Source organism: Papio anubis, chromosome 15, assembly GCF_008728515.1.
Source record: "Papio anubis isolate 15944 chromosome 15, Panubis1.0, whole genome shotgun sequence".
NCBI lineage: Eukaryota > Metazoa > Chordata > Mammalia > Primates > Cercopithecidae > Papio > Papio anubis.
In genome coordinates, this window is record NC_044990.1 from 53,243,770 (window position 1) to 53,266,831 (window position 23,062).

The following is a 23,062-nucleotide window of genomic DNA, read 5'->3' on the forward strand; positions in this document are numbered from 1 at the left end:
CCAATGTGAAACAAAGACACACCAAAAAAAGAAAACTACAGGCCAATACTCCTGATGAATGTTGATGCAAAAATCATAAATAAAATACTAGCAAATCAAATTCAACAACAAACACATTAAAAATATCATTCTTCATGACCAAGTGGGATTTATCCTAGGGATGCAAGGATGGTTCAACATATGCAAATCGAACAATGTGCCACATTGTATGAACAGAATGGACAAAAACTATATGATCATTTCATTTGATGCTGGAAAAGCATTTGATAAGCATCTCTCTATAATAAAAACTCTCAAAAAACTGGTTATAGCAATAAAACTGGTTAAAACAATAGAGCTACCAAACAATCTAGAAATTCCACTCCTACATATATACCTATAAGAAAATACCAGTATATCTACACTCCCATGTTTATTGCAGCATTATAGACAATAACCAAGATTTGGAAGCAACCTAAGTTTCCATCAACATATGAATAAAGAAAATGTGGTACATATACTCAGTGGAGTACTGTTCAGTCAAACAGCTATATGAATTTTATATGAGAAGAATGAGATCCTGTCACTTGCAACAACATGAATGGAACTGAAAATCATTATGTTAAGTGAAATAAGCCAGGCACAGAAAGAGAAACATCACATGCTCTTAGTTATCTATGGGAGCTAAATAAAAACAACTGAACTCATGGACTTCGAGAGTAGAAGGATGGTTACCAGAGGCTGAGAAGGGTAGTGGGGTGGTAGGGACTGTGGAGGAAAGGGGAATAGTTAATGGGTACAAAAAAATAGAATATAAAAAACCTAGAATTTGCTAGAACAACAGGGTGAATATAGTAAAAAATAATTTAATTGTTCATTTTAAAATAACTTTAAGGAGTATAATTGGATTGTTTAAAACACAAAAGAAAAAGGCTTGAGTTGATGGATACCCTATTTACCCTGATGCAATTATTACATATTGCAAGCCTATATCAAAATATCTCATGTAAGCTGTAAACATATACACCCACTATGCATCCACAAAATTAAAAATTAAAAATACAGATAAAATTATGCATTTATGTGATATTTTAAATACTGTATAAATTTTGATGGAGGAAAGCATTATAATAAAATATTTTTATTAAATAAGAAAAGCTGTATAGCAAAAATATATTTGGAATTGTTCATGGCACACAGAATTCAAAATTGCATCCAATATGTTTTGGTATTCTGCCAATTAAAAGAGAAGTTGTAGTTACCCAAATTTATGAGTGTTTTTACATATACATAGAATTATTGAGCAACATGATTTTTGTTACTAGACTTATCTTGAATATAAAATAAATATTTCATTATGGCAGTATGCACTTTATTTTCTGCCAATGTCAATTAAACTTTAGTGTATTTGAGAATCTAGAGAATTACTTTTTAAATTCTCTTAAAATGGTATTGAACATTTTGCAAATGAGCCCTCTAAATTTCAGCAACATTTTGTTCAAAACCATTTGAAATTTTCAATCAAAATATTCCATGAATGAAGTGCCAAACTACTTCAGCTTTTAGAGCTTTCATTGGATTGCTATTATTGAAAACAAATCTTAGGAACAGGAAGACAGTAAAATGTTTTGCTTAATAACAAGGGAGCAATTGAACAAATTGAATAATAAGAGCTCAAATTGTATACAATATTAAATTTTGAAAATCTGTAATTGTGCTTCAGAATGATGCTTTCCAAACTCTCTGTGATAAAGAACCAGTTTTGCTTGTTTAAATTTTAGTCCTCTACAAAATGATACTTTTGGAAGGTACAATAAAAGTAAGAGAAATTAAGTAGACAAAAATAATATACAAACTTCAAGCCTACTTTTTAAATCATTAGTTTAAGTGCATATAAAAGTGACTTTGAATATATACAATCAGAATGACCATATAGAAAAATAAAAGAATTTCAAAACTTCTACAAGTTGTTCACTGAAGTATACATACAGGCAAGTAATACATGGGAACACTACAAGAATCATGAAGTTTTGTCATTCTGCAATCATAACTAAAGAAAAAATAATGATTGAAATATGGTTCCCCATATGAAACACCTTATGGACACTTTTAATGAACAGCATATTTATTAATATTTATGCTTAAGGTAACAATTGAGCTTGGTTCTTACTAATTAATCTAAATTAAATTGACAGTAATGCTTCTTGCAAGAGACTATATAGATCTAAACTGTTTATTTTTTTTAATAAGCATAAAACCACAGCAAAAACAAACAAACAAAAAACAAAAAAACCACAGTGTAACAAATATGTCGATGGGAATGGAAGAAGATATTTTCTTTTTTGTTTCTTTTTCAAGACATAGTCTTGTTCTGTCACCTAGGAGTGAAGTGGCACAATCTTGGCTCACTGCAACCTTTGCCTTTCAGGCTCAAGTGATTCTCTTGCCTCAGCCTTCCAAGTAGCTGGAATTACAGTCATGCACCAACATACCCAGCTAATTTTTGTATTTTTAGTAGAGATGGGGTTTTGCCATGTTGGCCAAGCTGATCTCAATCTCCTGACATCAAGTGATCTGCCCACCTCAGCCTCTATAGGAATGAACCACTGCACCTGGCTAGACTTTTTTAAAAACTTTTTTTAATGAGCTCAAATTATTAACTTTTTATTTTTATCTAAAATCAAACTAGTGATAACTGCAGTTTCAAAATTTATACTTAGTCCTTCATAGGTAACCAGTTCTGATAATTTATCCCATAAGCTGATAGTCAAATTTGTTATTTAATTTTATGAAAGGAATGAATTGCCTATGTTGGATCTTTTTGTGATGGAAAATAAAATTAAAAGTATTTTATCACATTCATGAGAGATTTGATGGTACAATTTTGTGGACATACAGTGTCTAGATCATCACCTACTTTATTGACTTGTTATCTAACTATGAAATATGCTGTAATAAGGTAAGGAAGCTTTTTCTTTCAAGCTTCTAACTTTAATTTTTGCTCTTCAGTCTTATCTGCCACTGAAAAACCTGTTACATTCCTTCACTGTATGCATGTGTGATGGTTGATATTGAGTGTCAACTTGATAGGATTGAAGGATGCAAAGTATTGTTCCTGGGTGTGTCTGTGAGGGTTTTGCCAAAGGAGATTAACATTTGAGTCAGTGGACTGGGAAAGGCAGACCCACCCTTAATATGGGTAGGCATAATCTAATCAGCTGCCAGGGTGGCCAGAATAAAAAAGCAGGCAGAAGAATGTGGAAAGTCTAGGCTGGTTTAGTTGTCTGGTTCTATCTTTCTCCTGTGCTGGAAGCTTCCTGCCCTCGAACATCAGACTCCAAGTTTTTCAGCATTGGGACAGACTTGTACTGGCTTCATTGCTCCTAGCTCCTCAGCTTGTAGACAGCCTATTGTAGAACCTCACCTTGTGATCTTGTGAGTCAGCACTCATTAACAAACTCCCTTTTATATATACGTCTATCTTATTAGTTCTGCCCCTCTAGAGAACCCTGACTAATTCACCACGCAACAAGATCAGTAATAATTCTCAAAATATCAGGCAAATAAGCAAGTCTAGTCTACAATTCATATGTTTAAAAACCCAGAACCACATTATTTTCTTATCTTGGAGAAATACATTCTTGACAGAATTTTAACCCTTGATAACAATCACATCTGAGTGTATAATAACAATTGTACATGACCAGTCTTCACAGAATCACATAATAGAGAATATTTTTGAATTTAACATTGGAGTAAAACTAGTATTGGTCTTCTTTTCTCTGAAATCATGTCCAACACTACCATCACCATTTGGTCTACTACTTCTGCCATATTCAAAGAAGGCAGGTCTTGTCAACTGTAAGAGCAAAGCTTATTATACCATCAGTAAATTAGGGTCAAAATAAGTAATACATGCTAGTAACCAAAAACAATCCAGATGAACTATGTAAGTGTAGTTTGTCTTGAAATCCATTACACAGCTGAGCACTAAAAGAAACTTAAATGAAACAAACTCCAGAAAGTGACAAGCCCTCAAAAGAGAAGAAAAAGCTGAGCATGGTGGCTCATGCCTGTAATCCTAGCACTTTGGGAGGCTAAGTCAGGTGGATCACCTGAGGTCAGGAGTTCAAGACCAGCCTGGCCAACACGGCAAAACCCCATCTCTACTAAAAATACAAAAAATTAGCTGGAGGTGGAGGTGTGTACCTGTAATCCCAGCTACCTGGGAGGCTGAGGCAGGAAAATCGCTTGAACCTGAGGGGCAGAGGTTGCAGTGAGCTGAGATTGCGCCACTGCACTCCAGCCTGGGCAAAAGGAAAGATCCACAGCTCCTGTGTGCCTGACTGAAATGGAGAGTGAGGGGAGCAAGGGCCACTGAAAAAGGTAATGAGTACCCAGTCTAACTTTCAGCAAGCCTTCTAGGGCTGTGTGTGAATGATAATGGGAGGCCCAAGATAGAAAGGAAGACTATACCACCCTCTAGTTCTTTCCCTCACATCTTAGGGAGACCTCAAATTGTGGCAGGGAGAAATTAGACCCCTAGGCTTAACTCCAGGCATTCACCTCACTAAGACTGAGGGAGGAGCAGAAGACTGGAGAGAGACCTCTCAAGTAATTCTTTTTTCACAGAGCATCTACGGGCTACATCCACTCTCCAGAGGCCAAGAGTGGTGCAGCAGGAATGAAAAGGATCACCCAAGGCATAGAAAGCAGAGGGCAAAACTGGAAAGCAAAGAGAACTCCCTCACCACTCAAAACTCTGGCAACCAGAATATAAAGCGGGGAGAGCTTGCTCAGAGGTCAGAAGGCAAGTGGCTCACCTGTGAAATGCAACAGACATCCTGAGATTCACCAGTGCCAGGACCCCAGGCCTTGCTGACAGGAAAGGCTCGACGTATTTTAGATCCCGTAGTGCATTGCTATCATGGTTTTATTGACTCAACAACCATTTAAATTGACCCACATGTTTACTCTTTCTGTTGCCTTACATTTCTCTTTAAATCTTTGAGTTTCCCTTTGGAATCATTTTCCTTTACTTGAAAAACACTCTTTAGTACTTCCCTTAGAATAGGTCAGCTATTAGTAAAAAGTCTTCACTGTGTCTCCAGTTTTGCAGAATATTTTTGCTAGGTAAAGAGATTTCTTATGTAAATGAAACTAAAAGTTTAAATGCTCTTTAAAAGGCTTATTCCTTGACATTCCAGAGGATTTCCCATTCCATAATTGGGTCATAGCTAGTTTGGACACTGTCTTATAGAGAAGCATATAGCAGACATAACTTGAAGATCTTTGCAAGATACCAGGTTTCACGTGGTCCAAAAATTTTACCAATATTGGTAGGATTTGAGGGTACTGAGCCCATCAACATTCAGACTATACTAACCAACCCTTTACCCAAACTAGTAAAATACCCTTTCTAACCACAACCAAAGGAGGGACTGAGGCCCATAGTATAACCACCAATAGAAATAGGATTTATTATGTCTTGCACTATCCCATGCAATACTCTTAACCTCCCTTGAATGGGAGTTCAAAATCGTAGGGTCATGACTAGAATGATTATACCTTGCTCACTTTCCAGGATTGCCTGATCCTCTGGATACAATTCTATCTACTAGTCATGACCCTAAACTAGTCAGAGAGTCATCTTCTTTGCAGTGGCCCCTTCTGGTACCTAAAATATCCCCACATTGTTAACCCTAACTTCTAATCATAAAAAAAAAAAAAATAGACTCTGACTAGAAGAACAAAGTGCTTCTGTAAAAATCATTACAGTGCTGTCCATAGAGGCCAGGCATGTAACAGCGCAAGGAATAAATATTGGAGCTATTTTTTTTTTTCTGTACAGTTCACTTTTACCCTTCAGAGACTCTTCAACTGCTTTATAGGAGTTGTTCAACTCCAGAGACTCTGCCCTTTCCAAAACAGATAACTGGCACACCTGCCATGTTAAATGATTCCTAGACTACCACATAGTCTGTGCCCTCTTAAGTACTATTTTATTTATGGAACCCATTCTTTGCTTGTTTCTCACAAATAAACCGGTTGCATCTATCAGGTAATTATTACTGGTTTTGCTTGACATCCCATAGGAAACACGTCTCCTTACAGCATGTGCCCAGGAACTTACAAAATGAAGCCACACAGGCTACTCTGAAGAATTATACAGAAGAATCACTAATTTACTTTTGTATATGCATTATTAATGTAATAATTCCTATAATGGGGTATATACAATTGGAAAAGATAGTGAGAAATTTATACAATTGGAAAGGTAGTAGGAAACTAAATCTTACCTGATGTTATAAATGATACTTTCGTAGCTCTGAAAGCTCATTGGACCAATCTAAACTCTTCAGTTCAAGAAGTAATTATCACTGTTTTAGATTTTGATAATTACTAAAAATCACAGTTTTAGATTTTCTCTCAGTTTATCAATGTGGTATCTGTGTCACTGCTAACACTTCAGATGCAGTTGGAGAAACACAACTGGTCAAATAGAACAATTCACCTCTGAGATGTTCACCTGGCTCTTCAAGGTAGACCCCAATAGACTGTGATGTGTTTCCTTGGTCTAGATTCTAATCATTCTGCTCTCAGTTTTTGTGAATGTTGCAGTTGCCAAGTGTGGACTTCCTGGAGTCATACATGTTTCTGCATAGTCACTATCTTATCACATAATCCAACTCCTCATTTGATGAAAGGAGAAACAAAGAAGAGACCCAGGTCTGACTCTAAACTATTGTTTGTTGTTTCTGAGACAACGTATTATCTAGGGATTCTAACAGTAGTGTAGATCTGGAATGAGAGTCTTCTCTGCCTGCCCCTCAGGTCTGGCCAGAGCTTGGATGTAAGAAGAAGTTCAGGAGGAAGAATAGGAACAATCACCCCCACTAGGTATGTAAGAATGAGAACAATCGCTTTACAGTTGTAACTGTAGAATGCCATATAACTTGCATAATACTTCTTAGCTCAGGGTATCATCTAGTTTGAATTGACCCTTGCCTTAAAAAAAAAAAAAAAAAAAAAAAAAAAAAAAAAACCAGTTCATCCAAATGTTCATTCTGCTGCTGATATCATATCCTAAGGACTTCCTAGGGCAATCCATAAACAATAAAAACTCATTCTTTCTTGGTTAATTAATTTGCAAATATTTTTTCAGAAATTCTTTTTAATTGTTCTTCCTTGCTGTAGTATGCCAGTAAAATTCTGATTATATCATAGCAGGTTTCTTTATTTAAGAGGCTTTCCACATATAGACTAGAATACAGACATATAAAAGCATCATATAAATACAATAATTTACCTAATTAGGTTATAGGTTAACACAAATATGAATGGCTTAAGAACAAAACAAATACTCAAGCAGATCCTGAGAAGATAAAGCAGCAAATGGATCTTCTCATCCTGAAGTATCAAAATGCTATATTACTTGTTAGTTCTATAGCACTCTTCCTCTAAAGAACTCAAGAAGTTTGGACATACCTTGAAAAAGGCTTTTAAAGACATTCTAATACTTATTAGTAGTACTGAGTCATTGTCAGCATAAAAACTTAAAAGAACATCCCAGGACAAAATAATGATCCTTGCTATAGACTAACACTGGAGAAACAAACTTGGATTGAGGACAGCTGTGGTCATCTGTAACAATGCCACACAAGGCAAATTGCTTAAACGTTCAGACCTCAATTTTCTCCTATAAAAAATGGAATCATAATATCTGCCATACTTCACTGAAAATGTTACTGAAAGAGTAAAGTTAAATAATGAATATAAAAATAATTGTAAACTGCAAAATATGACACAAAGTCAATAAATTGTGTCTGTGTATATATGTTTTAGGTCTTATATAGCTTTTTATTCACGGATTTATATTCTTCCCACATCTACCCACTCTGCTATCCCCATGTCCACCATCCCAATTTTTCACACCCCATAATCAAACTATTATATCTTCCAGCAAGTTGAATCTATACATTGTGAATTGAAAATCTCATTCATTGTATTTACTTGAATTTGAACCAATCATAGGAAGTAGTGTGGAGGAACTGGGGTGCAGCATAGAAAATCAACTTCAATAAATGCCAACACAGAGGAATCAACTTCTTCAAATGCTTTGGGTAGCTGTATGAATCCAAAACAATTCATTTAGAATGTAATTTTGCATGTGATTAATCTATCATCTGGTCTGATTGCTTCTGGTACATTTTTATAATTATAAATTGAATGGAGAATAAAGATAATTCAAATAATCTTATTGGCTAAAGCACAGGGCATTAATTTAGTTTATAATAGCAATAATGACCTCAGCCCAGGACATTTCTAGGCAATTAATGACTGGCTGGAGTTAATGGCCCGAGTTTCAGCCAAGCACCATCAACTCCTCCTAGCCGGTCATCAATCCTCAGAAAATGCCCAATGTTCAGATCCATTCAGAGTTTGACTTCATCCCAACTTTATAGTTTCAAATAAGTTTGTGCTTTACTCTTTTTCCTCAAATTCTATGTCACTTGTAAACTGGGTAAAATTAATAGACATTGTTTTTGAATAATAAATTAATTCATGGAACATAAGAACAACTAAATGACACATAGACATTATACATTAAATTGTATTGTAATGTTGAAAACAGAGTACAGACCCAAAACAAAGGGTATTGATTTCTCTAACTCTACAACTTTCTCAAAATCAGTCCTGCTAAGGAAAACCTGGGTTGTGAGCCCCGAATTTCATGTTCTTAGTTTATTTCTCCCAGAGAAAAAAAATCAGATTTAACCTGTAATGTACGCATTTCTGCTTTCTACCTATCAACCTATCCTGTTTGACTTTAAATTCTTTTCCAGAAGGAGTGGGAGACATAGCAGAGAGAAGCATGACTTAACATGCAAGCCCAAGCAATACCAAATGACAATATCATCAGTCATTTCAAGCTTCTCTAGAGTATTTTACCTATTTTTTATTCCCCTATCTCACAGGAGGCAGATGAAACAGATGAGCTGGATTACCAGCAGCATGGCACACACAAGCTCTTTGTGAGCTGTTCAAGCGGAGAGAAGGATTCGACCAACCAGCTCCCATCTCTTCGGGAGGCCACCAGAATGCTGCTCTCACCTCTCACCAGGAACCAGAGACTACAGAAAGAGTAATGCAGTGTCTCATTGAGTTTGCCTCCCATCAGCTCCCCCTCCCTTTTTTTCTTTGTGATTCCTTTGTTGTTTTAATCCATCATGAGAAAGCCAGAAGTCATGAAATGACAGTATGTAAAGTGACCTTTACAATCAGGGTCACTGGCCTGGAAGACATGGACTCAGAACACCTGTGGCTGTTAATAAACAAGAAGATGCTTTCATTCAGAGATCACACTTGTCCAAAGTCTATTCTATTCATTATCTATTTTTAAAAGGCAACCCTTTTAGAAATATGTATAACACATTCAAGTGGGCAATTCATTATCATTATTACTTACATTAACAACTAATGTCCAAAACAGGCCTCTTGCAGGCTGTGCAGTCATTGCCTGTAAAAGGAAACAGAATATCCCTCAGTAGCTGAACTAATATCTCCCAGAGGGGATTCCTCAACAGAAAATGGGAGATGTGTTGCCAAAGAATAAAGTCTGGTCATGAAAAATGATTGATGATGAGAATAGTCAAAACAATGTTAATAAATGACAAATAACAATACACTCTTATAAAGTAAAGAGAAACATTGTATTCCCATCTTTTCTTACTTCCTGGGAAGATGAGTATCTGTCATTAAAACCATTATTCCTGCTGTCAAAATGCAGACATGGAATAATTCAAAAACTGTCACAAAGAACTTTACATATTGATGGTTTGATGTAGGATGGAGTCAGAAATAAAGAAATGAAAGTCCAGAAAATAGGATTCTCCCTATGCCTTAATCTACCTTCACCCAGAGGCCACATGCAGATATGAGACAATAGAGATACTGAGGATTGTTAAGCAGGAGTAGTGCAATATTAAAAGATGATCTGTCAAATTTTGCTAAGGTAGATTTGATATGCTGGACCAGCATTTTAATTTGCTCAATATCATACAAATCAATACTAAATTTGGAGGAAAACAAGTAAGATCTATAGAATACAAATAATTTTTGAATTTAAGAAAAAGGTAATAATTTTGTTTTACTGATTTACAGAAAGCAGCTGATGATCAATGTCAATTGTCCCAATTTAATTTCTTGAAGCAGACAAGTTGATATATATTCTATAGATAAAGATGTAACTAGACAATTGGTTTAGGACCAGATTTTCTCTGTTGGAATTCAGAAGGTTCAGGAATCTTCAACCCTGTTTTGCAGAGGTAGGAAATGAATTCATGTCTGTCTTAAGACAAATCCTATGTGCTTTCCGTCTTACTGTGGCTCACATGCTAAAATCTCCTCCTATGATTCCATACAATATGCTATTTCACCTAGAGGGATTTTACAAACCATTTAAATGCAAACAGGGAGAATTCACCATTACTCCACTATCATGGATTGTGTGTTTATGCACCCTGCTGCCAAATTCGTATGTTGAAGCCCTAACCCCCAACATAATGGTATTAGGAGGTGAGCCATTTGGGAGGTAACTAGGTCATGAGGGTGGAACCTCTATGATAGAATTAGTGTTCTTATGAAAAGGGAAATAGAATTAGCTCAATCAATTTCTACTGTGTGAAGCTACAATGAAAAACTGGCAGTCTACATCCCAGAAGTGGGCCCTCACCAGAACTGAGAATGCTGGCACCCTGATCTTGGACTTCCAGCCACCAAGTCTGTGAGAAATGCATTTCTGATATTTATAAGTGACCCAGTTTATCGTACTTTGTTACAGTGTCCCGAACTAAGACACTAATTATCTATTTAACTGGTTTAACTATAAAACAAGACACGGTACATGCCCCCAAAAAGCTCTGATTTGCATCTAACTAGAGGTTAGAATTTGGAAAACCTTATTATCTAAGGAAGGCTGTGGCTTCAATCAGAGGGTGAAAAAGAGGTGACATCAGTATCCATAATTTAAAGCATGTCTTAAAACAGCCCCCAAAGAACACTTAAATGTTGATAATGAAGATCAAGAGCTGCAAGTAGCATACAGTTGTATGGCCGTTATTCAAACTACACATGTAAGAAAAGACATGTGGTTAAACATTATTCCCAGTTGAGTCTAGGGGAAAAAGAACACGATAAAGGTACATATATACCTTTCTGGTTACCAAGTGGATGGTCTCTCTCCTCTTACCTCCTTGGATTAAAGGGTCTCTAAGATGTATTTAGCTTGTGAACTCCTACATTTACTTTCCATTTAGATTACACAGCGAACATTAATTACAGGTATACCTCTATTTTTTTTTACTTCATTTTATTGTGCTTCACAGACACTGTGGCAACCCTGAACTGAGCAAGTCTATCAGCCCCAATGTTTCCAATGTCATGTGCACACTTGTGTCAAATTTTGGTAATTCTTGCAATATTTTAAACTTTTAAAATTGATATTGTATCTATTATGGTGACCTGTGGTCAGTGATCTTTGATGTTACTATTATAATTGTTTTTGGGTATCATGAACCCCACCCACGTAAGATGGCAAAAAAGTAGGTAAATATCGTGTGTGTTTTGACACCTCCACGAACTGGCTGTTACCATCTCTCTTCTTCTCTTTGCACCTTCCTATTCCCTAAGACACAATACTGAAATGAGACAAATTACAATTTCTACAATGGCCTATAAGTATTCAGGTAAAAGGAAGAGTCACTGATCTCTCACTTTAAATCAAAAGTTAGAAATAATTAAGCTTAATGAGGAAGGCATATTGAAAGCCAAGATAGGCCAAAAGCTAGATATTTTTCACTAAACAGTTTGCCAAGTTGTGAATGTAAAGGAAAAGTTCTTGGAGGGAATTAAATGTGCTACTCCAGCGAACATACAAATGTTAAGAAAGCAAGACAGCTTTATTGCTGATATGAGAAAGTTTAGTTGTCTGGATAGAAGATCAAACTAGCTCCAACATCCCCTTAAGCCAAAGCCTCATCCAGAGCAAGGCCCTAACTCTCTTCTATTCTGTGAAGGCTGAGAGAGGTGAGGAAGATGCAAAGGAGAAAAGCTTGAAGCTGGCAGAGGTTCATTCCTGAAGCTTAGGGACAGAAGCTATCTTTATCACATAAAAATGCGAGAGGGATCTGTCACTTCAGCTCTGGTTGCCTTGGCTCCACCTATCTCCTTGCTAGAGCCTGCTTTCCATCCTACCACCTCTCTGCTCTGTTCTTGTTGCTGAACTTCTTCCCCCCAAAAATCTGGCAGGAGTGATACTGCCTAAGCCCATGTCAGCAGTGGGCTGGGGGACCCAGTAAGTGTCCATGGGCTACCCTTCAAATGACAACATCTTGTTCTTTGGCTGATACGATGAGTGAACAGTTGGTCAAAGAACTGCAGTTAGGGGTAGAAACTGTCACTTTTCCTCAAGTAGCTATTGCTAAAAGGCCATTTATTACTGGAGGAAACATTGACACTTCCAGTGACCTAATGTTGGCTCAGATACTACAGATGGAATTTGGCAAAGAATATGATGCACAACTTAGGCATAAAGAAAAAAAGATTCAATGGAGATTAAAAAAAATGTCCATGTCCTTTGAAAACTATTGAAAAGTCCATCCTGATGAAGACAGTGATAGCTCTGAAGATGAGGCTGACTGCCAGGATACTCATGATGATCTCTACTGACTAGCAAAACCAGTTCCCACTCCCAAAAAGGGTTTTATTGGAAAAGGAAAGGGCATTACCACCAAACATCATGAAGTAGTATGTGGGAGAAAGAATCCAGCAAGAATGGAAAATTTTGCACCTACATTTCAGGTAGAAGACAGAATGGATTTAAAACTACCAAACAAAGTTTTTGAGGCTTCAAAACAACATACCTACTCAGAAGAACATCAAAGTGCCTTCCTCCACAAGAAAAAGGAGCACTCTACCGAAGAAAATGCAGTTGATCCTGAGACATGTTTTTTTATGTATGAAAAGGTCAACTCCAGAATGTCTGAGACAATCACTGACTTTTAGTACAGGAGAGAAATCCATTGTCTTTCATGTATACAGAAAAAGCATGGAGGATGAATATAGTAAAGTCATACCTACACAATGAGCCATCATGGTATTTACAACAACCCTTAAAGAGTGGAAGAATCATGATCAATAAGTTAAAGATGATCTTAGGTATAAAGATCACTTCAGTGAACTAAGTCCACATAAGATTATCCACATGTGGGCAGAAAGCGAAATCCACAATCTCACAAGAATGCAGAGAACTAGAATCCTTTGTCCAACAGTTATACAACTTGAGTACAAGAAATACATTTTAACTATGTCTTTTATTGGCCATGATTATGTTCCAGCCCCTAAATTAAAAGAAGTAAAGCTCAATAGTGAAGGAATGAAAGAAACCTACTAACAAACTCTTCATTTGATGCAGCAGTTATGTAATGAATGTACACTTTTTCATATCAACCTCAACAAGTATAACACACTTTGGCATGCTGGAAAGGTCTGGTTGTTTGACATCAGTCAGTCAGGAGAACCAACTTGTCTTAATGGACTGGAATCATTGTTCCATGACTATAAAATGTCTCACAGTTTTTCCAGAAAGGAGTAGTAAGGAAAGCCATTAATGAATGAGACCTCTTCAATGCTGTTTTAAACATCTCAGCAGATAATGAAGGGGATTTTTTTTTAGCTAAGATAGAAGCTTTGGAGACAATGAATGAAGATCACATTCAGAAGAATGGAAAGAAAGCTGCTTCATGCCCACCAGTATTTGATGGTGAATACCACCAATGCCCACTGCCTTCAATGTAAACACAGAGGTGATTGCCAGTTGCCAATAGCAAACAAAGTTATGGTTGTACTTGCAGTATCAAAACCTGAGAGCTATACAGTGATGTTTCTCTGATTTTCCCCCTCCTTGTAACACATGTGCCAAATGTGTGGAATTTTTAGCTCAGCATTGAGAAAATAAAATCTCACTATCTTTAAGAAAAAGTGCAAAGTGAAGGAGCAAGTGCTGATGTAGAAGCTATAGCAAATAATCCAGAAGATCTAATTAAGATAGTTGATGAATGTAGATACACTAAAAAACAGATTTTCCATGTAGATGAAATAGCTGTCTATTGGGGAAAAAAATGCCATCTGGGACTTTCATAGTTAGAGAAGTCAATGCCTGTCTTTAAAGCTTTAAAGGACAGACTGACTTTTTTATTAGAAGCTAAATGCAGCTAGTGACTTAAAGTTAAAGCCAATGGTAATTTATCATTTCTGAAGTACCAGGGCCTTTAAAAATTATACAAAAATTAATTCAAGATGGATTAGAGACTTAAATGTTAGACCTAATACCATAAAAACCCTAGAAGAAAACCTAGGTAATACCATTCAGGACATAGGCATGGGTAAGGAATTCATGTCTAAAACACCAAAAGCAACCGCAACAAAAGTCAAAATTGACAAATGGGATCTAATTAAACTAAAGAGCTTCTGCACAGCAAAAGAAACTACCATCAGAGTGCACAGGCAACCTACAGAATGGGAGAAAATTTCTGCAATCTACTCATCTGACAAAGGGCTAATATCCAGAACCTACAAAGAACTCAAACAAATTTACAAGAAAAAAAACAAACAACCCCATGAAAACGTGGGCAAAGGATATGAACAGACACTTCTCAAAAGAAGACATGCATACAGCTAACAGACACATGAAAAAATGCTCATCATCACTCGCCATCAGAGAAATGCAAATCAAAACCACAACGAGATATCATCTCACACCAGTTAGAATGGCAATCATTAAAAAGTCAGGAAACAACAGGTGCTGGAGAGGATGTGGAGAAATAGGAACACTTTTCCACTGTTGGTGGGACTGTAAACTAGTTCAACCCTTGTGGAAAACAGTGTGGCGATTCCTCAAGGATCTAACTAGAAATACCATTTGACCCAGCCATCCCATTCCTGGGTATATACCCAAAGGATTATAAATGCACACGTATGTTTATTGCGGCACTATTCACAATAGCAAAGACTTGGAATCAACCCAAATGTCCATCAGTGACAGAATGGATTAAGAAAATGTAGCACATATAGACCACGGAATACTATGCAGCCATAAAAAAGGATGAGTTTGTGTCCTTTGTAGGGACATGGATGCAGCTGGAAACCATCATTCTCAGCAAACTATCACAAGAACAGAAAACTAAACACCATATGTTCTCACTCATAGGTGGGAATTGAACAATGAAATCACTTGGACACAGGAAGGGGAAAATCACATACCATGGTATATTGTGGGGAGGGGGAAGTGGGGAGGGATAGCATTAGGAGATATACCTAATGTAAATGATGAGTTAATGGATGCAGCACACCAACATGGCACATGTATACATATGTAACAAACCTGCACGTTGTGCACATGTACCCTAGAACTTAAAGTATAATAATAAAAAAAATACACTAAATCTACCCTGCCTGTGCTCTAGAAATGGAAAAGCAAAGCCTAGATGACAGCACATCCTTTTACAGCAAGGTTAAATGAATATTCTAAGCCTATTGTTGAGACCTACTACTCAGAAAAAGACTTCTAGCCACCCACGAGCTCACTGGAGATGCACAAGGAGATTAATGTTGTCTTTATGTCTGCTAACAGAACATCCACTCTGCTTCCCATGGATCAAGGAGTCATTTCAACTTTCAAATGTATTATTTAAGAAATATATTTTGTAAGGTAATTGCTGCCATGGAAAATTATTCCTTTGACAGATCTGGGCAAAATAAATTGAAAAACCTTTGGAAAGGATTCACCATTCTAGCTGCCATTAAGAACATTCATGGTTCATCAGAGGAGGTCAAAATATCAACTTTAATAGGAGTTTGGAAGAAGTTAACTCCAATTCTCATGGATGAGTCCAAGGGGCTCAAGACTTCAGTGGAGGAAGTAACTGGAGATGTTGAAATAGCAAGAGAACTAGAATCAGAAGTAGAGCCTGAAGATGTGACTGAATTGTTACAATACCATGATAAAACGTGAAGGGATAAGGAGTTTCTTCTAATGAATAAGCAAAAATAGTGGTTTCTTGAGATGGAATGTACTCCTGGTGAAGATGCTGTGAACATTGTTGAAATGAGAACTCATCTAAAATATTCCATAAACCTAGATGAAAAATCAGTGGCAGGATTTGAGAGGATTGACTCCAATTTTGAAAGAAGTTCTACTGTGGGTAAAATGCTATCAAACAGCATCACATGTTACCAAGAAATTGTTCGTAAAACGAAGATTAATCGATGTGGCAAACTTCATTGTCTTATTCTGAGAAATTGCCACAGCCATCCCAACTTTCAGCAACTATCACCCTGATCAGTCAGCATCTATCAGCATAGAGATAAGACCTTCCACTAGCAAACAAATTAAGACTCACTGAAGGCTCAGATGATCACTAACATTTTAAAGTATTTTGTAACTCAAGTAGGTACATTGTTTTTATAGACATAATGCTATTGCATATTTAAGACTACAGTATAAACATAAGTTTTACATGCACTAGGAAACCAAAAATTTATATGACTTGTTTTATTATGGTGATCAGAAACTGAATCCACAGTATCTCCAAGGTATGCTTATAACTATCTTCCCTCAGTTTACTGAAAATATGCTCTAGTATTTATATTTATAGATGCTAATGAGCATGTACAATGAGGATGCTTTAGATTTAGAGAGCAGTATCAGGAAATCTGTGAATTGCAAAGTCGCCTGTCAAAAAAGTTGCTTTTTAATTCATTTTTAAAATAAGAGTTTATGATGTAATTGCCTCAGCCTGTCTCCAGTTTATTGAACTGATGGACACAAGATGCTCTTTCTAAAGCAAGTCCATTTTTAAGATGTGGTCCACTCTCTTTAGAGACATAACATCAAGAAACCAACGCTGAAACATACGTAGGGAATTCTGAATTTAAAAATTGACTTTATTCTGAAAATCTAAAGAGCAGTTGTTTCAAGAGACTGCTTTAAAAAACTACAACTGCACACACACATAGCTATCATGTTGCTAAGATACCACACAAAATACACCCAACTATTAATATAGTTGAAATGTGGCCGACGACCTATGTCCTGAGAGCAGACCCAGTCATTCAGAGAGGACAGGAGAAGGATGACAAAACAGAGCTTTTCCCCCTCATTGCTAATGGTAGGGATTATTTAAAAGAGTTTTGAAATTGTTTTCTCACTTCACTTTTTATACTGTTCTCTTGGTGCATGGCACCCCTCTTCACTGACAACCACAAGCCCAGGGCCTTGCTGTTCTTCACTTCCCCTTCTGTATTCCCTATCCTCTTCTCCAGACTCACTACCAGAAACCATTTACTTCATTTTCCTGAAACCACATTTCAGAATCTATTTGTGGGATGACTCTTGGGTTGAAGTTAGAAAAAAGACAATTAAACCCTGTGTCTGATATTCACCTGGTAAGAAATTGTAATAGTCCTTTGCTTAAATTACATGATGATAATGAAGAATAAAATTTAAAATATAAACCATAGGAATGCATGATGTCAGTTAAATTGCAAGCCAAATTCTAAGTATTATTTTGTTGTGCCAATTTACAAATGTGTGAAGAACTCATAGCCCATTAACACTTTGATAATTCTATACATTTTAGCTAGCAGATAATAACTAACCCTAATGAATCTCTAATTGGTAAAATTTTAGGTAGTCCTATAAGCACGGGTGAAAAAGAGTCAGGAATTTGGAAGAAATTTACTTTGTGCAAGGGATGAATCATCTAGACAGTAAGCTCCTCAGAGTCTGCCAACATCAGGGTCCCAGAAGCTCATCCTAACTTCTCAGTTTTATTTCTATCTTTCTTTTTTCCAAAATTACTTCTTATTTGCAATATGTATATTATATACATGTATATATATTTCTTTTACACACATACCTTTTATAAATTAGAAGTAACTGAAATACATATAATTTAGTAAAAAAGTAATTTTGAAGTACATATGAATATGTAATACATATATATAGTTTTATGGCAAGAACAAATGAGACTTCATGTGTTTCTAGGGGAGTTTCTATCAGTGGTTTCTGAGGAGAAGATGACAAGGGATAGCAGTTCATTAGTAAATGTCATCTGTCAATGGTAAGGAATGAATGGTCCTACCCAAGTGGTCACTCTGACTATAGTGTCTAGTATAGCCATACAAAAACATTAGCTCTGAAAAATAATTCAAGTCATTCTTGAAAATGATTTAGTCATTGAATCAAGTCAATTATTCAAGTCCATAGTTTCTCCTATTTGAGAAAAGGCCAGCCATTTTCTTCCTTAAATAAGAGGCATATAATCTAACTCTGCATCTTAAGAAGCATGGGTGATGTTCAGCTACAAAATTTACTTTAGAACACAGTTTAGACTGATAAAATAGGAAAGGCTACACAAAATGACATATGAGGGTGCCCTCTGCAGAAGGCCAAAGAGCCAACGACTCAACTGGAGTGAGAATGAACTGGATAACTTCATGCTCATGCTATGTCTTTGTAGCGCCTAAAAGTAAGATGATGGTAAGGATAATTTGATACTGTGCTTTAGGTTAAGAATATTTCTCCTTACCACATTTCTGCCAAAAATGTCTTGTAACCTCACTAGGGCATTTAGGTCAAGTATGTAAGGTCTAATATTACAGGTCTTTACTCCACAGTCCTCTTTGTTCCCACCCCAGCCAGTTACTATAATGTCTGAAATTTCCTCAAGGTATGTGAGTCTTGATGGTAAGTCCAAGAACGCTTGGACACAAGGCATTAGGAACACTAAATGCTACTTGATCAGGGAAGCTTATGATGGGCTAAGAGTAGATATCCTGGGCAACTGGAGGGCAGCGTGCTGTCTATGTCAGATACCTATCACTGTATAACAAACTATCCAAATTTAGTGCCTTGAAACAACAATCACGATTTTGCACGTGGTTCTGCAACTTAGACAGGCTGGGTAGGAATGGATTGTTCCCATGTGGCATCAGCTGGGGCACTCAAGAGGTTACATTTTCCTAGTAGAGTGGAAGCAGGAAAAAAGAAGAGGCTATATTCAGTGGAAGCTCAGCTGAGCCTGCAAGAACAGTCTGATGCCTCAGCTGGGATGGCTGGAATATGTAGGGACCTGTTGGACAGCTCTCTCCCTGTTTCTATGCAGTCTTTCCAGAAGCATAGCTGGATCTCTTTATAAGAGCTCCAAGAGAGTGAATGAAGAAGTTCCAGGTCTCTTAAGGCGTAGGCCTGGTACTGGCATAGTTTTACTTCTGTGGCATTCATAGTGCTCAAAACAAATCACAAGTCCACCCCCAATTTAAGGGGAAGTAAACAGATTCCACCTGTTGGATGGGAAGAGTAGCCAAAAAAAATAAAATAAAGTAGCCATCTTTAACCCACAATAATGTGCCTGCATATAAAGTTTGGCAGTCGCTACAAACCAGGTAGAAAGTAATTCCCAAGGGGGACTGAGAACAATCTGAAGATCATTGTTGCCATTGTTGTTTTCAGTTTTGCGGATTTCCAGTCAAATTCATTCATTACCATGTGCCTCTGGGCCTACACTTGGCCATTCAAAACCTTCTAAGCATCCATTTTCAGGGCAACAAAGTGCAGAACAGCAGTGACAAACTGCAGCCTACACTGGTTGTTTTTGTAAATAAAGTTTTATTGGAACATATCTCTACCCTGTCATTTACATATTGTTTATGGCCGCTTTTGTGCTGTAACAGCAAAGTTGAGTAATTGTGACAAAGACCTTATGGTCCATAAAGCCAAAGATGTTTACTTTATGGCCTTATTCGTTTGCTAGGTCTACTGCAACAAAGCACCACAGACTGGGTGGCTTAAACAACAGAAATTTATTGTCTAACAGTTCTGGAGCCTAGAAGTCTGAGATCAAGGTGTTGCCAGGGTTGATTCCTTCTGAGGGCTGGAAGAGAAGGATATGTTCCAGGCCTCTCTCATTGGCTTGTAGATGGCCATCTTCTCTCTGTATCTTCACATTGTCTCCCTTCTCTGCCTGAGTCCACATTTCCTTTTTCTTAGGAGGACACCAGTCATATAGAATGAGGACCCTTCCCAATGACCTCATTTTTAACTTACTTCTGTAAAGACTCTATCTCTAAATAAGGTCACATCCTGAAATAGTAGGGGTTAGGAATTCAACATATGAATTAGCAGGGGTTGAGGCATAATTCATCCCATAACAATGGCCCTTTACAGATACAGTGTGCTGAGGCCTGGAATAGAGGGGAAAAGGCTCAGTCAGCTGTTACAAGCCTTAAATTCTAGTTCAATTCTGCCCCTTCCTACTTGGGGCACTATGGACAAGTCAACAACACTGATTCTCTTTTTATATCAGTAAATTGGGTTCCATTGCACTGCACATGATGCAGAGTGATTGTAAGATCAAATTGCGATGCTGTGCAAGAGAGTAGCATGAAGAATAAAAGGTATTGCCTATGAGTTGTATTTCTATTATATATTCTTGGAATAATTTACTGCCATTCAACCCTGGGGCTTTGTATATTTGAACTTGAGCTTGGCTCACTAATACACTTAGTGGGAAATATATTAGCAGCTTCCTCCTGGTTGAAGAAGGAAGTGGCTGCTGCGGTCCAACTTGTTAAATGTTTCTGAATCACTCTGCTCAGTATATAATGACCTATAGTTTTCTCAATAACTGAAGACTTCCTTCAGAAGCTTCCGACACAGTTTCTTCTCATGTGTCCCACCTGCCTACCTGGTTAACCCATTGCCTTGCATCATTTGGTAACTGTAGTTTGGGAGCTTGAGACTTCTGGTCTGACTAAAGTACAGGATCTTATTTTAGTTTCCTCTTTGTGTTCTGCCACTGGATAGCACAGTTAGTCTCAGATGCCCACCTGTACCTAAAAGTTGTTAGAACTAAACTCCTTCCAAAGCTTGACCCATCCTGGACCTTTACCTCCATCCTTGTGTTCTACCTCCCCCACCTCAGATAAGAAGCTAGGAAACTCATTCTTTTCCCTCTAACACTAAATTGTATAAGTCAGATCATTTCCATTCAAGACAGAGCTTCCTATGTCTCCTATTTGTATTAGACCTTGTAAGACATGTTGTTTAAGTAAGGAAGGTGTCTTAGTTGGTTCGGACTCTTATAACAAACTATCTTAATCTGGGTATCTTATAAAAAATAGGAATTAATTTCTCACAGTTCCAGAGGCTGGGAAGTTCAAGATCAAGCTACCAGTGGATTAGGTGTCTGGCAAGGGCTCACTTTCTCATAGATATTACCTTTTTATTGTGTTGTCCTCTTGATTAATGGGCTTCCTGTGTCTACTTTATAAGGGCATTAACCTAGGCATGAGAAATCACCTCCCAGAGGCCCCACCTCCTAACCATCATCTTGGAGGTTAGCATTTTAGCATATTATTTTGGAAGGATGCAGATATCCAGATCACAGCAGGAAGAAAGATGATTCCATTGATTCCATAAGATGATGTTATTGTCAGTTTGTCAGTTTTGTTGGGGAGTTGATTTTCTATTAGTTTGTGGTTTTCAACTTAAAAAACTGTTTTAAAAGAGCTCAGGAAAAATGGTACTAAGTTGTCAATCTAAAGTGGTACATGCAACTAAACAAAAAAACTCCCGAAAAGAACAATGAAATCATCTGACCTTAGCAAAGCTAACTATTAGTTTTGGCTGAGTGTTTAGGTAGATAATTCTATCCAGCTGTGCCAAGATAGCACTCATATTGAATTTTTTTTTTGACACAGGGTCTCACTGTGTCACCCAGCCTGGAGTGCAGTGATGGGATCACAAATCACTGCAGCCTCTAACTCCCAAGCTCCAGCAATTCTCCCATCTCAGCCTCCCAAGTAGCTGGAGCTACAGGCATGTGCATCATGCCTAGCTAATTTTTTAAACTCTTTGTAGAGACAGGATCTCACTATGTTGCCCAGGACGAATTTGAACCTGTGAGCTCAAGCCATCCTTCCACCTCAGCCTCCCAAAGTGCTGGGATTGCAGGCTTTACCACCACGCCTACCTGGAATTTGTTTTTAATGGAGAAAAATACAGTGCTGCTAATCTTATCTTGATACATTATGAAATGCCATGCAAATCTCTCCATGTCCATATGTTACCTTGTCTTTTTTTTTTCTATTTTCTGGGCTTGAACTTTTCCAATGAATGTATCACTTGGCAAAGTCAATTTACTGAAATGAGTATGTGTCACTGTCATTCTGGAAAAGAGATGACAGTGCTGTATGCCATAGCCAAAAGTCACTCCTGTGTGGCATTTAACAATTCTGCCAGGTATCTGCTGAAGACTGCATGCCAAGGGACCTTGAAACTCTCAGCAGATGTGATTTTAACTTTGCCCACTACTCATAAGCGACTTCTATTTGCTCTGACATCTTAGCAGCAAACCCATACATACTCAATGTTAGCAGTGATATGAGTGACTCAGACATGGCTCTCATCAACTAAACTTCAAATCAATTGAGAATAAATATTTAAACAACAACAACTAAACCAGTTTCTTTGACTTCTGGGCTAATTCTAACCAATTCATCAAGCTTTACCTTGGTGCTGCATTTATGTTTTGTTGAATTGAAATTTATGAAAAAGATTTAGCCAAAGACAAGCAAGAAATTAAAAACTGTAAAATGAGCTGAGGTCTCTAGTCTGTCATTTTAAAAAAGAGGGGAGGTCTCCAATTATCCAATAGAATAGAATAAAAGTGATGTGTGTCATAATAGATTTTATTCCAATAGAACAACATTATTACATCCGATCATAAATCACATGAATACTTTCTGGTAACCGAAAGGAAAAAATCCACACTGTTGATAATTGTATAGCTTCTCACATACCAAAATGTATGAGGGCTATATGCTACTTGTATCATTAAAATCTTATTATATTATAATGTAGTAATCTAATTTCTCTAAGTGCCTCATTATTTTTCATTTCAACTGCCAAATGCACATATATTTTATGTTGTTAGTGAATTAAATGGAGACACACTAAGCA

General features: G+C 37.1%; 1 pseudogene; it reads left to right on the top strand.

The window, feature by feature from the left end:
- Positions 1–5,834: 5,834 nt before the first annotated feature.
- Positions 5,835–14,397, top strand: LOC110741707 (annotated as a pseudogene).
- Positions 14,398–23,062: the final 8,665 nt, after the last annotated feature.